The sequence below is a fragment of the Thamnophis elegans genome, chromosome 2 (genome assembly GCF_009769535.1).
Source record: "Thamnophis elegans isolate rThaEle1 chromosome 2, rThaEle1.pri, whole genome shotgun sequence".
NCBI classification, from domain to species: domain Eukaryota; kingdom Metazoa; phylum Chordata; class Lepidosauria; order Squamata; family Colubridae; genus Thamnophis; species Thamnophis elegans.
This window is the reverse complement of record NC_045542.1, coordinates 140,098,944-140,114,568: the sequence shown is the minus strand read 5'-3', so window position 1 is coordinate 140,114,568 and position 15,625 is coordinate 140,098,944. Positions and strand designations below refer to the sequence as shown.

At 41.1% G+C, this 15,625-nt stretch overlaps 1 protein-coding gene across 1 annotated transcript in view; it reads right to left on the bottom strand.

Annotated features, from left to right (window-relative positions):
• FHIT (fragile histidine triad diadenosine triphosphatase) overlaps positions 1 to 12,459 on the bottom strand; it is a 992,634-nt gene extending 980,175 nt beyond the window's left edge. The window contains exon 1 of the mRNA XM_032211734.1: positions 12,391 to 12,459. The gene's annotated coding sequence lies outside the window, so the exon portion shown is untranslated. The remainder of the gene's footprint in view (positions 1 to 12,390) is intronic.
• Positions 12,460 to 15,625: the final 3,166 nt, after the last annotated feature.

The following is a 15,625-nucleotide window of genomic DNA, read 5'->3' as shown; positions in this document are numbered from 1 at the left end:
TGCCTGCATGACCTGGTCTAATTCATAAGCCTGGGGCAGCAATGAAAACCACTTACTTTCTCCCTCCCATCAAATTTCCTAGAGGCAGGAAGACAGTAATTCCTCCTGATGAGACACACACAAGATAGTAGAAGATTCTACTTGAAGCAGATAATCCTGCATGTAAACTGGATTCAAGCTGCATGCAGGCGATGACTAGATTCAGACCTAGAAACAAAGAGGAAGCCAATGCAACTTTTCCGGGCCTGATGTAATCTTGTTTAAATGGCTCTGTCCCTTCAGTAGCCAAGTTCCTTAATTCAGCAGTTAACAAATGAATAACAGAATAACAGAGTTGGAAGGGATCTTGGAGGTCTTCTAGTCCAACCCCCTGTTCAAGCAGGAGACTCTATATCAGTGAAGACTAATCTTTTCCAGACCGAGTGCCCAAAGCGTGCACGTGTGAATGCGTGTGTGTGCACGCACAAACCCGCAAAATGTAACATGTGCTCTACACCCCCCCCACTGCATGTGCCATGCCCCACGCCAATGAATGCATGCCCACCCACGCCCCACACACATGGGTGACAGAGACCCGAAGACTAGCTGTCTGGCGGGAAGCACAGCATATGCAGTATACACAATAAAGCTGAACTGGAGCAATGTCTCGTGTGCCCATAGGAGAGGGCGGTGCATGCCACCTAAGGCATGTGTGTCATAGGTTCGCCATTTAAAACAAGTGGCTGTCCAGTCTCTTCTTGAAAACCCCCAGTGATAGTTCACCACAACTTCTGGAGGCAAGTTGTTCCATTGCAACTTGGGCAGTTGGACTGGGCTGGGCTGGGCTGGGCTAGATTGTCCAATGGGTATTTCCCACTCAAAAGCCTGAAATCCAGACTTTCTTGTAGGAAGAGCTTCAAAACTGTGCCCAGTTGAAGCTGCAAAGGCAAGCTCATATTTGCAAAGGAATGACAAGACATAACTCTGGGCGGAATGTGTCACATTAAAGCATTTTTTGCATGCTTCGGGTGCATGCGAAGATGCCAGCGGGATTAAATGTAAAAATAAACGCTGCCTGCATGACTATGCAGTGGAGCCATTTGTCCCAGCAAAGTTCATCCTTTCCTTCTCCTCCGAGCTGCATCTGATAAATGTGCAGGCCTCTGACTTGTCCACATGAGGCTGTTGCAACTCCCCAGGACTTATATTCCTTCCATTTGCTCATCGTGGTGACCTCATCCCAAAGCCTGAAGCAGCAACAACTGGAGGGCAGTGTTTTTTCAGCCTTGGCAACTTGAAGATAGGTGGAGTTCAGCTCCCAGAATTCCCTAGCTAGCATGCATGGATTTCAACTCTCGGAATCCCTCAGGCAGCATGCCTGGGCTTCAAATAGCAATAGCACTTAGACTTACAAACCGCTCCATAGTGCTTTTACAGCCCTCTCTAAGCAGTTTACAGAGTCAGCATACAGCCCCAACAATCTGGGTCCTCATTTTACCCACCTCGGAAGGATGGAAGGCTGGGTCAATCTTGATTTGATTTGCCAAACTGCTGGCAGTCAGTGATCAGCAGAAGAAGCCTGCAGTACTGCACTCTGACCACAGCACCACTGCAGCTCAGTGGCGCCGTGGTTAGAGTGCAGTACTGCAGGCTTCTTCTGCAGCAGTGGTGCCTGCTGAATCCCAGAATTCAGCATGCATGGAGTTCCAGGTTGACTCTAAAGATGTAGCAGTAATTAATCTGGAGATAATAAGGAGGTGAGTTACTGTTGCCAAGGTCTCTGCTCCAAATCCAATTCCATCTGTCAGATCAAAAGAAATGGGCCAAAATCTCTCCTGGCCATAATCTTGACCTGTTAAACAGATAAGGACAATCTCCTTCATATAATATATGAGGCTCTGATATTTTGCCAGCCAGGATGTTGTTTGGAGCGTTTTGGGTCAAACGATGATTAAGGCAAGAGCATGACTTATTTTAATATCCGTTTTTTCTTGCTTGCTTTCCCCTTTTGTAAAGTATTGAGATTGCTGAGAAATGAATAGAATGTATACCTATTGCAGTCGTCCCCATTTATTACAAGCTATGTTTACTCCATTAAAGAAAAATTAGAATTAATCCATTTTTTTTCCTTGTCTGTATTACATTTGGTACTTTTTAGTCTTGAGTGTATTACCTGCTGCGATACTGCCTTTCGTTAATTTTAATTGCACATTGATTTTATTTGATGATTGCGGCTATATATTTTTTGATTGCAAGCTAGTCTAAATTGATACTGGAGAGGACTGATAAATGCTCAAACTTCAAGTGACTGCCTTTCCTGAGTGAATAGGGATATAATATAGGTAACTTAATGGGCGGCAGAAGAATTGACCAAGGTCTGCTTTAATGATCTCAAGGAAATGTCTGACTCCACCTTCAAAGAAAGAACAAAAGATGAATGACAAGCTAACTCAAGCATCTGGCATGGAATTATTTTACCCTACTTGTTCTGATGTTAATATTGATTTCCAATATACTGTACAATTCTTTTTCTCTGTGAAATATTAGAGCAGCTGGAAATATAAGGAAACTGATCACTGGAGAAGACTGCAAAAAGTTAACTAGCAGCTGAGAGAATAAAGACGTACAGATCCATTGAAATTCTGATTGTGTATTGACTTAGTTAAGATTTGATACTTGTCCTTCGCTGGATGTTTGAGCAATATTTTTCCCCTCTGTTTTTTTATCTCTGAAACATATACAAGCATGGATTATACTTGTATACCCTGCTAAACCATGGTTTGCTTAGCCAATTTATTGAATAAACCGGAATTGGCTGGTTTTGCTTAGTCATAAACCATTCTTTATATTAACCACAGTGAAATGAACTGTCTTTTAAGTTATCTTGTTTGTGAAATGGGTCCACAAGTTTTGGGAAACTCTGGGGTGTTAAATTCATCAGAACAAATTCAAAAGGGCCTTTGACTCAGGGCCTGGTCTCCCCTTTTTATAAAAGCATAAAGAAATTTGCATTATATCAGGATCACCTATTTATTCCCCGAGTGTGTGTGTGTGTGTGTGTGTGTGTATGTGTACACAGCACATGTATATGTGTGTGTATGTAAGTATATAGTTTGATACAGGGGTATTAAACTCAATTTCATTGAGGGCCATATCAGGATTGTGGTTGACCTCAGAGGGCTGGGGTGGGCATGGCCAACTCATCGTCACTTGTGGGCGCCTGTGGTGGCCCGAGTGTTCTGCCAGAGAATACGGACTCCCAAGCTCTGCTTTCAGCTGTGACAGCCTCCTGCAAGCCCTTACAAGCCCTCTGCCATTTTCACTGGCAGAGGCACTGCAGACTGGTTCTTTGCTGTTTCCAGGGGAGCCCTGCGGGCCGGATCTAAGCACCCATTGGGCTGAATCTGGCCCCTGGGCCTTGAGTTTGACACCCCTGCGGTAGGTACATATATACACATACATACACATACATGCATTATAGCAATAGCAATAGCAGTTAGACATATACCGCTTCATAGGGCTTTCAGCCCTCTCTAAGCGGTTTACAGAGTCAGCATATTGCCCCCATCAATCCGGGTCCTCATTTCACCCACCTCGGAAGGATGGAAGGCTGAGTCAACCTTGAGCCGGTGAGATTAGAACCGCTGAACTGCAGATAACAGTAGCTGAAGTGGCCTGCAGTACTGCACCCTAACCACTGCGCCACCTCGGCTCTTTGCATACATACACTCACTCTCTCTCACACACACACACACACACACACACACACACATACACACGTTTTCTTTTGAGAACAGGGATCAGAATTTCATTTTTAATGTATACCAGTGTGTAAATAAAGATTATCTTATCTTAAATCAAGACCTTCAGTTTCACTTGCCAAAAGGCTACAACCTTGCTGATAAAGAAAATGCGCCACTTGATTTAGACTAGGATTGGAAGGAAAGATATCCAAGGATTGGCTTAAACACCCAGTATCTGACATTATAAATCTAAAGTGAGCAAACTGTGAACTCAGGCAACCACATTCCAAATCTTCCTCTTTTTTATTAATTTATATTCCACATTTCTTAACCACCTTTTTTTTTTCCCGGAGATCCCCCCCCCCCCAATACTTCCCCCTATTCCTCTTTTATATTGTAGTTTCTTTTCCCAGGAAACGGCAGTTACATTTTAGCTTTGCTTATTTTCTCCCTGATAAGACCTGCCGTGGATTCCTGACTGCATTCGGTCTAACATGCCAAAGATATTTCATGTATATTTATTTAGAATTTCATTCACACAGGCAGAAATTTTCGATGTACAGCTAGCCTCTTACATCCCTCAAGTGGCAAGGCCCGGGGGATAGAGTGGGGGGGGAGTGCAGTTTTGAATTGCTGGAGTATTGGTTGGTTGGGATTTTTTATTCATTTCTCTCGTGATATTTCAAATTAAGCTGCAGAACTCCGTTACTTTTTCCCTGGTGCATATGCTTGAGTATACAGATTAAAAATTCCTCTCCCCCACTATTTTTCTTTTTGCTAAGGGCACACAGAGAATCTTGCAGTAGAATATTTTTTAAGAGTCAGGAAGATCAAGGAGAAAGCGAGGGGGAAACCGTCACACTTGTATGTAAAGGGAGAGGCATCCAACGCCTGAGAGAATATTGTTTCCTCAGATTTAAGCACTAAGTATAAACACGGGGCCAAAAGCCCCAGCGAAGAGGCTAATTCTCTTTGCAACAACGAGATGAGTTCAAAGGCAAGGCTGCCGAGGTGGCTCGAATTTCCAGTAAGATAAAACCCAGCAGTCTCTCTGGCATCGCGATGGGAAAGCTTACCTGGCTCCTTGTGAAAAGCAATTTGTTTTAGATTATGGCACAGTGACTATCATTTAAAGCACCGGGGATTGTGATTTAAATGCAGAACAACATCCTTTCCCCCAAATACGGCCTACAGTTGCAGGCTTCTTCAGCTTGCTTGTCCAGCCGCATTATGATTCAGAGGAAGAAAACTGGCACCTGACTGATCGGTGTGACGTAGCTTCGTTATTCAAATCTTGCTGTGTTCAAGATTTAGCCTCCTAAAAGGCTAGCCACTAATCAGTCTGTCTCTCTGTCCATTCCCCTTCCCTGCAGCCTTAATCTACTTCACCAATCCACCCAGGGATTCATCACTGGAGGATGCAGCAGAGAAGACAAAGAGGAAAATTGTGGAAGGGAGTTTAGCAATATTGCAGACCAGAGGAGCTATATATCGGTGCTTCTTCAGGAGAGAAGGAATGCAGCAAGTCCTGCTTTCTTTTTATTTTTGACTAGTTGATAACCCGGCGTTGCCTGAATATTTATTTATAGGGGGGAAATGTCCAGACCAAACATAATTTCTAATGTCCCATGTGTGTGCACTCCTGGTGCAGAAAATATGGAGCAAGGAAAACAATGGTGGGCTGCTGCCTGTTCAGACCAGTTCGGGCGAACCGGTAGTTGTGACCTGCGGTTGGCTGTCCGGGCGCAATCCTGTTCTATATCACTGTGTTTTTGACACAGTGTGGAAGACGTGCATGAGCAAATTGCAGTGTGTTTTGATGCCGCACACATGTGTGGAAGGCATGCGCACTCACGTTTCCGGTGCTGGGCGAACTAGTTGTTACAGTATGTGATGCCCAGGGGTGGGTTCCAGCTGCTGCCACTGCCGGTTCGCTCAGGGATGTGACGTGCAGGCACATTTGATGCCTGCTACACGAACAGGCGCAGTACTAGAAAAAATGCGCAGAAGCAAAAAACAAGATGGCGGCACCTATGGCGCCACCGATAGAACTGATTCAGGCACGTGGCAGGCCAAGTTACTACCTACTCGGCCAAACTGGTCTGAACTAGTGGAATCCACCTCTGGTGACACCCACCTCTGAAGGAAGAGCAGTAATAATGTTGCTTCCTATCTATAGGCACATATTGGATATGCCCCAGAGTACACCCCCAAAGTTCTGATAACTCCAAACATGCTCTATCATTGCCCGGACTGGCCGATGCTTCTGGGAGTTGTGATAAAGCTATCTGGTGACTCACAATTTCTTCATATAGGATATATGCGCATTGAGTCTGCACAAAAGTCCACATTTTTATCACCCTTTGGGGCAACTGTTTATCATTTTGTATATGGATAAGTTGTAATCTATTTCAAGAATCACACATAAATTCTTGTGGAATGCCAACACTGGCATACCCCAATATCTGGGAAAGCATAATGAAGAGAAGAAGGGGAGAAAGAGAATTTTTTCCCCTTAATCTTTATGATAATTGCTACGAATTGGAGACTAGGTTCAAGTTGTTCTGAAAATTAAATTTATTCATGTATTCAATTGATATCTCACATTTATATTTTTTTTAACAATCCCAGGGCAAGCATACAATTCAATTAAGATTAGAATGAAATTTTAAAGCGATTTATATATAATTACAAGGAAATAATTCAATTAAACCTTTCAAAGTATGTATAAAACTATACATGGCTTTAAATTCTCCAACAAGGTAAAGAACTTGTAACCCATAAACTGCCTTTTCCTCATGAGAGCCCAGTGAACTTCTGCAACAACCTGGGATCATGGCACAAATATATCATGACAAAATTCTGGCTTGTAGTTTTTTTATTGTGTTTATAAAAAAACATGTTCAAGGGGGTAAATGCATACAACACACTTTCCTCCACCTATTTTCCTTACAACCACCTTGTGAGGTGATTTGGGCCTAGAGAGTGATTGGCCCAAAGTCGCCCAACTGGCTTTCATGCCTAACTAGAATTTACAGTATCTTACTTTCTAGTCTGATGCCTTAACCATTAGACCAAACTGGCTCTTTCAAGATACTCAGAGCACATAGAAAATGCAAAGGCCAAACTGCATTCTTGCAGCACTTCTGGGGTGACAGTACATCAACTGCCAATTTAATTTGCCTATATAACACTCTGAATTATAAAATGCAAATATTTTAATAATGTTACATATTGATAGCATCTTGCAAAAGATAAGAAAGCTTTTCTTTGAATAATTCATAATGCTGCCAGTACATTATTTGATAGGATAACAGGACCTATATCAGGGCTATCTACCCAATCAATTTAAGATTAAGATTCTAAAAAAACCTTAAAAGTACATTCAAATTTGCTTGAAAGAGATGAGAAAAAAATAACTCTTGCAGAGATGGATTTAAGAGCTGCCATATGTCCACCAAATTAAACTCCAGTAAATAAGCTTGAAGGAAATGGTGTGCTTATAAAGTCCCAAACTATGTTGTCAAACTATGATATCTAGAAGACTGCTAAATTTTTAAGTGAATCTACCAAACTTTTAATTCCTATACTGAAATTGTTGATACTTCCCCAGGTACTAGGATAGTCTGATAAAATGAAACAAGGTTTTATATGGCATTTTGACTGTGATACTTGCTTCCAAATGGGAATAGATTGGCCCCTTCTTGCCTACTTTATTCTTTCTAAAGTTTTCAAGATTAAAGAATGCTTAAAATTGAAAACAACATTTGGCAGAAAGAAATAAAAAAAAAAAACAATAGCAACTTAGACTTATATACAGCCCGATAGTGCTTCAAAGGACTCTCTGGGTTGTTTATAGTGTCAGCATATTGCCCCCAACAATCTAGGTCCTCATTTTACTGACCTCAGAATGATGGAAGGCTGAGTCAACCTTGACTTGGTCAGGATCAAACTCCAGGATATGGGTAGAGGTTGCCTGGAATACTGCATTCTAACCACTGTGCCACCAGGGCCCAGTCATAAATAGTTATAATATGCATAAAATAGTTCCAAGAAAGACAATTGCACATAATATTGTTTCATGAAACTAAACATTCAGGTATAGTATTTAAATAAGTATTGATTTTTAAATTTAAAAAACAGTAGGTTTAAGCAAACCAGAGTTTTTAATATATGTAGGTAGTATAGTGATATATTCAGTCAAAGTCGAATCAAAGTCAAATCAAAAATGATTTGGAAGAACTGTTTCAAAACTAGCAGGATCGCCACACTTGTATTCATTAAAGCAGCCCTTGTGATCCTGAGAAAAAAGATACTGCTTTAAAAGTCAGCTTATTAAAGCATCTTCATCTTTTCTTCAGGTCCATGCTTGGTTTGCAGCACTTCTTCCAAATCATTTTTTGAGCGTACAACAGCCAACATATCCAACATAAGGTAGCAAGTTAGCCTGCTTTTCTTTTTCATCCTGAACTAAGTAACAGGGAATCTAGTCTAGATTGGACCAGTTTGGATTTCTAAGTGCCCTCCAAAAACTGGATACATTACCCGAAATTATTTATTTATTTATTTATTTATTCATTTATTTGTTTATTTATTTATTAGACTTATATACCGCTTCATAGGGCTTTCTAAGCGGTTTACAGAGTCAGCATATCGCCCCCACAGTCTGGGTCCTCATTTCAACCCCCTCGGAAGGATGGAAGGCTGAGTCAACCTTGAGCCGGTGAGATTTGAACCGCTGAACTGCAGATAGCAGTCAGCTGAAGTGGCCTGCAGTACTACACCCTAACCACTGCGCCACCTCGGCTTAGATAAAAATGGTTTTAGTTTTGGATAGCAATATGCAAACTCATTACTCAACCACAACAAGGACATTTAAATTGACTAAAAGTGTTTTACCAATATTGGGTAAAAAGAATTTACAGGTAGTCCTCTACTTACAACCATTCATTTATTGGCTGTTCAAAGTTACGTCACTGAAAAAAGAGACATGATCCTTTTTTACACTTGTCACCATTGCAGCATCCCCATGATCACATAATCAAGATTCAAATGCTTGGCATATTTATGAGGACTGCAGTGTCCTGGGGTCATGCGATCAGTTTTTCAGACCTTCTGACAAGCCAAGTCAATGGGGAAGCCAAATTCACACAACAACTGTGTTAGTAACTTAACAACTACAAAGATTCACTTGCCACAACTATGGCAATAAAGGTCGTGAAATGAGGAAAATGGGACAAATGACTCACTTAGCAACATAAATTTGGTGTCATGGTCATAAGTCAAGGACTACCTTATTGATACGTAGTTTTGGGTAACAAAGGAAAAAGTTTATGAAGCACTGTTTTCAGTAATGGCTGGCTCTCTATTTTTGCTATTTACCAAGGCAGGATGCACCTATTTCAACGGAATCATTTACAAAAACACTTTTAAGTTGAGACCCAAAGAACAACAGTTACATTATCTGTCCCATTACCTTTTAAATGGGACAATATAACATGAGATATTATAGAGTTCAACTTCATCAGGGGTAGTTTTTTCTAGGTTTTCAGTATAAAGGCTTTCAAGAGCAATTATCTCTGTGCTGATTCCTTGTGACACAAAACTAATTCCCACAACACTGCCAATAATTTACTAAGGCTGCATTACTATTCCATTACTTGGAAAGCAACTTTTGCCAAAAGCACCCAAAACTGGTTCAATGACCGTGGGATTACTGTGCTTGATTGGACTCTCCATTCTTCCTCCATACTCTGGGTCCTTGGTTTCCAAATGATATGCAAAAGTTGCTCTCACCAGAAAAGAGGACTTTGGACCACTGAGCAACAGGACTTTGCACCACTGTGCTTCATTAAGACCAGGGTCAACGCAGCCATCTACCAGGAGATTTTGGAGCACTTCATGCTTCCTTCTGCAGATGAGATTTATGGGGATGCTGATTTAATTTTCCAGCTGCCCACACTGCCAAAAGCACCAAATCTGGTTCAATGACCGTTGGATTACTGTGCTTGATTGGCCAGAAAACTCGCCTGACCTGAACCCCATAGAGAATCTTTGTGGCATTGCCAAAAGAAATATGAGAGACATTAGACCAAACAATGCAGAAGAGTGAAGGCCGCTACTGAAGCATCCTGGTCTTCCATAACACCTCAGCAGTGCCACAGGCTGATAGCTTCCATGCCACGCCACATTGAGGCAGAAATTGATGCAAAAGGGACCCAAACCAAGTACTGAGTATATATGCATGCTTATACTTTTCAGAGGTCCGATATTGTTCTATGTACAATCCTTGTTTTATTGATTGCATGTAATATTCTAATTTTCTGAGATGGTGGATTTGGGGTTTTCATGAGCTGTAAGCCATAATCATCACAATTATGACAAATCACGGCTTGAACTATCTTGCTTTGCATGTAATGAGTCTTATCTCATATATTAGTTTCACCTTTTAAGTTGTATTACTGAAATAAATGAACTTTTGCACGATATTCTAATTTTTCAAGTTTCACCTGTATCCTTCTCTTCCTTCCTAGTATCTATCTCTCCCTACTTATCACTATAACCATGTTGCTTGTATCTTTCAATTTATATTGTTTTTATTTGTTTCCTAGTGCGATTTTATAGCTTATTAGTAACCTTGACTATCACTAAGCGTTGTATCTTTTTATTCAATGAATGTATTTTATTCCCCTTATGTACACTGAGAGCATATGCACCAAAGACAAATTCCTTGTGTGTCCAATCACACTTAGCCAATAAAGAATTATATTCTATGTGTCATCACTTCTAAAAAAAATACACAAAGGGGGGAAAAACAGCCAAGCCCCTTAATTTCTTTGTTTTCATGCTAAGTACCATTTGTGGCTTTTAATTTGCATTTTGCTGAATTTGATTTTTGTGTTTTCTTCATATTCCACAATTACAAACATATATACAGAGCTTGCCCCTCCAAACAACAAAAAACTTCAACAGATGCTTTTAGAATGAGTATGCCAAAGAAAGAATAGAAATGAGGAAAGCAATAGAGTAACACATACACATCTTTTGATTCAAGAGTTCCTTGCCAGGATCCAATGCTGTCTTTGTCATCTGAAAACATCTGAAAAACTCAATTGGCCCATTCTTTCTAAAGGGCTCTCACAAGACAAATGTAACAATATGTCAGAAAAATATTTACATCAGTCATTCAGTGAGATGAGAATAGGAGGGTGCAAAATATGTCGGGACACACAGAATTTATACGTTGAAACTGCTCTGAACCTCTATCCATCTTAGGAACTAAATAGTTTGGTTTCTGCTCATATCTGGTCAGTTCTAGAGGAAATCAATCCTGACTGCTCTTTAGAAGGCCAAATCCTGAAGACGAAACTCAAATACTTTGGCCACCTAATGGAAAGGAAGGATTCACTGGAGAAGAGCCTAATGCTGGGAAAGATTGAGGGCAAAAGAAGAACAGGACGACAGAGAATGAAGTGGCTGGATGGAGTCACTGAAACAGTAGGCCTGAGCTTAAATGGACTCCGGGGAATGGAAGAGGACAGGAAGGCATGGAGGAACATTGTCCATGGAGTCGCGATGGGTCGGACACGGCTTCGTAACTAACAACAACCATATAGAAACCACCATCCCATGGCATTGAGTGACAATTTGGCATGGCTGTTAGCACAGAACCAGAATCATTTCATTCTATCTGAAATATTATTGTTGTCCAGTAGTAGGTTGTTGTATGATTTTAAACAAAGATTTAAATGGCATGTTTGAGTTTTTGTTTCTTCTTTTTGCTTAACATCCAGATTTTTTTCATGTAACTTCTAGTTTTTTTAGTCTCTCCAAGTTTAATCAGCAAAATGGAAGTGCACCTCAAGGTGGACAGTCAGGTAGGCATTAAAAAAGGGGGTTTCTTCAAGAACAGATACAGTGGTCCTTCTCCCTAGGGATCAGTTAGACCCAAAGCATATATTTTTTTGGCATGATCTTGTGAGAAATAAATCATCAGAAAGATCCGAGAACAGAAGAGTGGAGGGAACGCATTTCAGAAAATCAAAATAGCAGCATTTTCCATGCAACCAAAGCCCTGTCAGACAGGTGAGGCGGGTAAAAAAGAGGGGGGTCTTTGTTTGCAGGATTGGGGGTAGAACAACAGGGTTGGAAGTGACCTTGCAGGTCTTCAAGCTTAACCCCCTCTCCCTGGCAAGAAGATCAAATATATCACACACACAAACACACACAATTCCGGACTTCCTTGCCTTTTTTTTTTTTTTTTGACAATGCAGATGCCCCTGCGTGATACAGGGGAAAGAAAAAGAATTGCACCCTGTACACCCTTTGCAGAAGTAGAAATCCCTAAACTAAAGTAACTTTTTTTTTTTAAAGGGAGCAAAGACAGATTGCCCCACCCACTTGGGTTTTGGCTCCGCCCACCTCGCGCTCTGGTCCCTTCCGCCGCCCTTTGAAGAGTTTCCGGAGCTTTTTGCAAAAGTGCCTTGCTCTTGTCCCTCCCTCCCCTCCTCCCCTCCAAAACACGTTTCTTGCATTGCTTTCCTGACATGGCACGTGTTTCTGAAGCGACTGGACGGGAAACTATTTGCTAAACTGGCTGAATAAACGGGTGAGAAAGCGAGAGCCGGTCGTGCCGGGAGAAACGTCTGAGTGCATTGATCGAGCCTACCTTTTACTGTGCTTTTAGCTCCTGGGCTGATGGCCAAGTAAAGAGCGCCGGGAGGCTTTGGGCCGAGGGTAACCGGAAGTCCCTGTTATAACTAGCAAGCAAAGAGCTTTTGACGTAACCAAGGGAAAGTTTGCTCTGGGTTCCCGCTGCAGCTGCGGGACGGATCAAAGAGGCAAAGGCGTTTTGCAGCGCTGCCAAAGACCGGTGCCCCGGACAACGCAGCGACGTAGCAGCTCCACGCTTTCTATGGGATTCAACCCCACTTCATTCAGAGGGTTTCTGAACGACTTTTCTGGGCTTCAAATCATGATTCAAGGCATCCCCTCCCCCCAAAAAAAACATGAGACGCTAAGGGGTGTCGCTTGAAATCCCTTTATAATGACTTCTATAAATATGGGCCTTAAGTGTGTATACATAAAAGCACGGGGGACCATGTAAGATCATGCATCCCACGTGCATTGGTGCTTTTCTGAGTTTGACAATGAGAAAACAAACTATCCATATATATATTTTTTGTTACATCTCACACTCTATTTCAGTCGTCGGTCAGATCGAATATAAAATACCTTTCGGTTCAATTGGCTTGGCTGTTTGAGAAATTCTTTCTTCGGCAGTACAATGTTGGTTTTAAGACAAGGCAAATCCAGTCTTATTTCTGAAAGTTGGTTTTGCACAAAAGGTTTCTTGGTTTTAGCGAGATAGCTGTGTTTTTTTATTTTTCAAATACCCTAAGAGGACAAGCAAAGAACATTTATGACCACAGCAAGCCTATTTGGAAGGACCAAAAAAAAAAACCTGAGTTAAGACACAGTCCACTAAACACAATCTTCTCTGCAAGAATATATGTTGATCTCTTAATAAAACCCAGTGGCTGAAATCTTTAAACTGCAGATGCCAATGTTAAAGCCAATGAGGTTTATCTACGATGCGATTATTGCTAATTGAAATCTGGATAGCGTATGAAACTCATATGCTTTTAGGACTTTGTGCCAGCCCTCCGAGTTCAGTTGAATGTAACTCATAAATCTTTCAGAAAATCATATCCATGTTCAGGAAGTTGCTAATAACAGAAACTTCAAGATATGCTTTGTGGTAGGAAGGAAGGACTCTAAGCATCTTTAGGTCTTTCAGGTAATTGATCTGATTCTCTCTCTTTCTCTCCATCAGAATATATTCCTTGTTTTTTAAAAAAAAATCCACATTAAAAAGCCATTTCCCTTTTTTAAATGGTGTATCTAAAAGATAATGAATGCTTTGAAAGTTTGGTACCAAAAGACACAGTTCTGTTAAAATCATAAAAGGGTTACATCAGGGAATTTCAGATTTAAAAAAAAGTCTACAGTGAGAACATTTGCCCAATCAAGAATGGCATTATGGAAATTGCTTGAGGAATTTACATTAACAGTTATGTACTAAGGGTGAAGTTGTGTTCAAAAGCTCCATATGTTAGGGAAAGTTGTGAATGAAAACAGATGCAGATTTTTCACAGGTTTTTTTAAAAAACAAAATCATAGATTTGAATGTTTCTCTACTGGTGTAGATTATGAAACGGAAAAAAAAGTGTATCAATTTGCACATCTACCTGTTATTGTGAATCCCCCCCCCATCAAACAATAATATACCAACCCTTCAGCTTTTTGTTATTACTATCTCAAGATCCAAAGTAAAAAAACGGAAGTAAAACCAGAGAATATGAAAGCTGCCACAGATGCAGCTTTCTGCAATTCTTTTGCCTGAGGCATTAGCCATCAGTCCATTAATCCATTTAGTGCAGTAATGTTAATGGCTCTCCTGGTAGCACTTCTGTAGGGTGCGAAATGAAGCTCTCTCTCTTGGCTGAGGGTGGTGTTTTTGGAATATAGAAAGAGAAGAACTAAAAAGAAAAGCTGTCAAGGCCATGAAGAATATTAAAAGATACTCAGATAATTTTGGTAGTTAGTGATTGTTCAGTGAACCAGTGATGGGTTCTGGATCCCGATGCAACAGGTACAGTGCAACGGGGCCAATCCAGGCGTCCCCCATATGCATGTATGCAGCATGCGTGCATGCGCACACATGCATCCTTACCTGCGTGACACTACAGCTGCTCGGCAGAGTGTCACGCAGGCGCCGTATGCTCCATGCACTGAAGTGCCGAAGAGCTCAAATACAGGTAAGGAGCTCAGACGGGCGGGTGGGCCCTCCGGAGCACCGTACCGGAGCAGTACCCGGTGCTCCTGGCAGGCACCGGTACCCCCCTGTCGCAACCCACCACTGCAGTGCATTCTGGACTGCAAGATGGGAGATTCTCACTGCATGTGGGCAAAGGTCTTTTGACCATTTGCAGATAGTCCTCGACTTATAACCACAATTGAGCCCAAAATTTATGTTGCTAAGTGAGATTGTTGTTAAGTGAGTTTTGTCCCATTTTACAACTTTTCCTGCCAGTTGTTAAGTGACTCACTGCAGTTGTTAAGTGAATATGGCTTCCCCATTGGCTTGGTTTGCCAAAAGGGGATCACAAGACCCTGGGACACTGCAACCATCATAAATATGAACCAGTTGCCAAGCATCTGAGTTTCTATAACATAAGTGTGAAAAAGTCACTTTTTTCACAAGTCACTTTTTTCAAAGCTTGTTGTAACTTTGAACAGTCACTAAATGAATGGTTGTAAGTTGAGGACTACCTGTACTTTCAATTAATCCCAGTAAAAATATCCAGCATGAATGAGTTTCTTTTTAAAAAAATATAATTCCAGTTTCAAGTCCTGGATTTTTGAAAAGCACCAGGATTTATTTATTTTTTAGAAAAGCATAAAATGAGTGCAGAAGCAGTGGTCCAAACATTAAACAATAGTAACTTCATAACAGAGAGCCAATTTAATATAATGGTTAAGACGTCTGTCTAGAAACTGGGAGACCGTGAATTCCAGTCCCATTTTGGGCACAAAATCAGCAGGGTGACCTTGGGCTAGTCACACTCTCAGCCCTATAATGAAGTCCAAAGCAAACCACTCCTGAAAAATTTGCCAGGAAAATTGCAAGAGACAAAAACTCACTTGAAGGCGCACACAACTTCATAACAAGTATTAAGCAAATGAAAAAGTCACGTTTGAGGTTTTTCATTTCGTTGTACAAGGTGCAATGACAGTATACTAAACTAAGGAGGGGTTTAACCAAAGGATGAGTACAATTAATTTACATATCTATTTATAAATGTATATTTTGCCCAGAAATCTATTTTGCCATCCTGTTG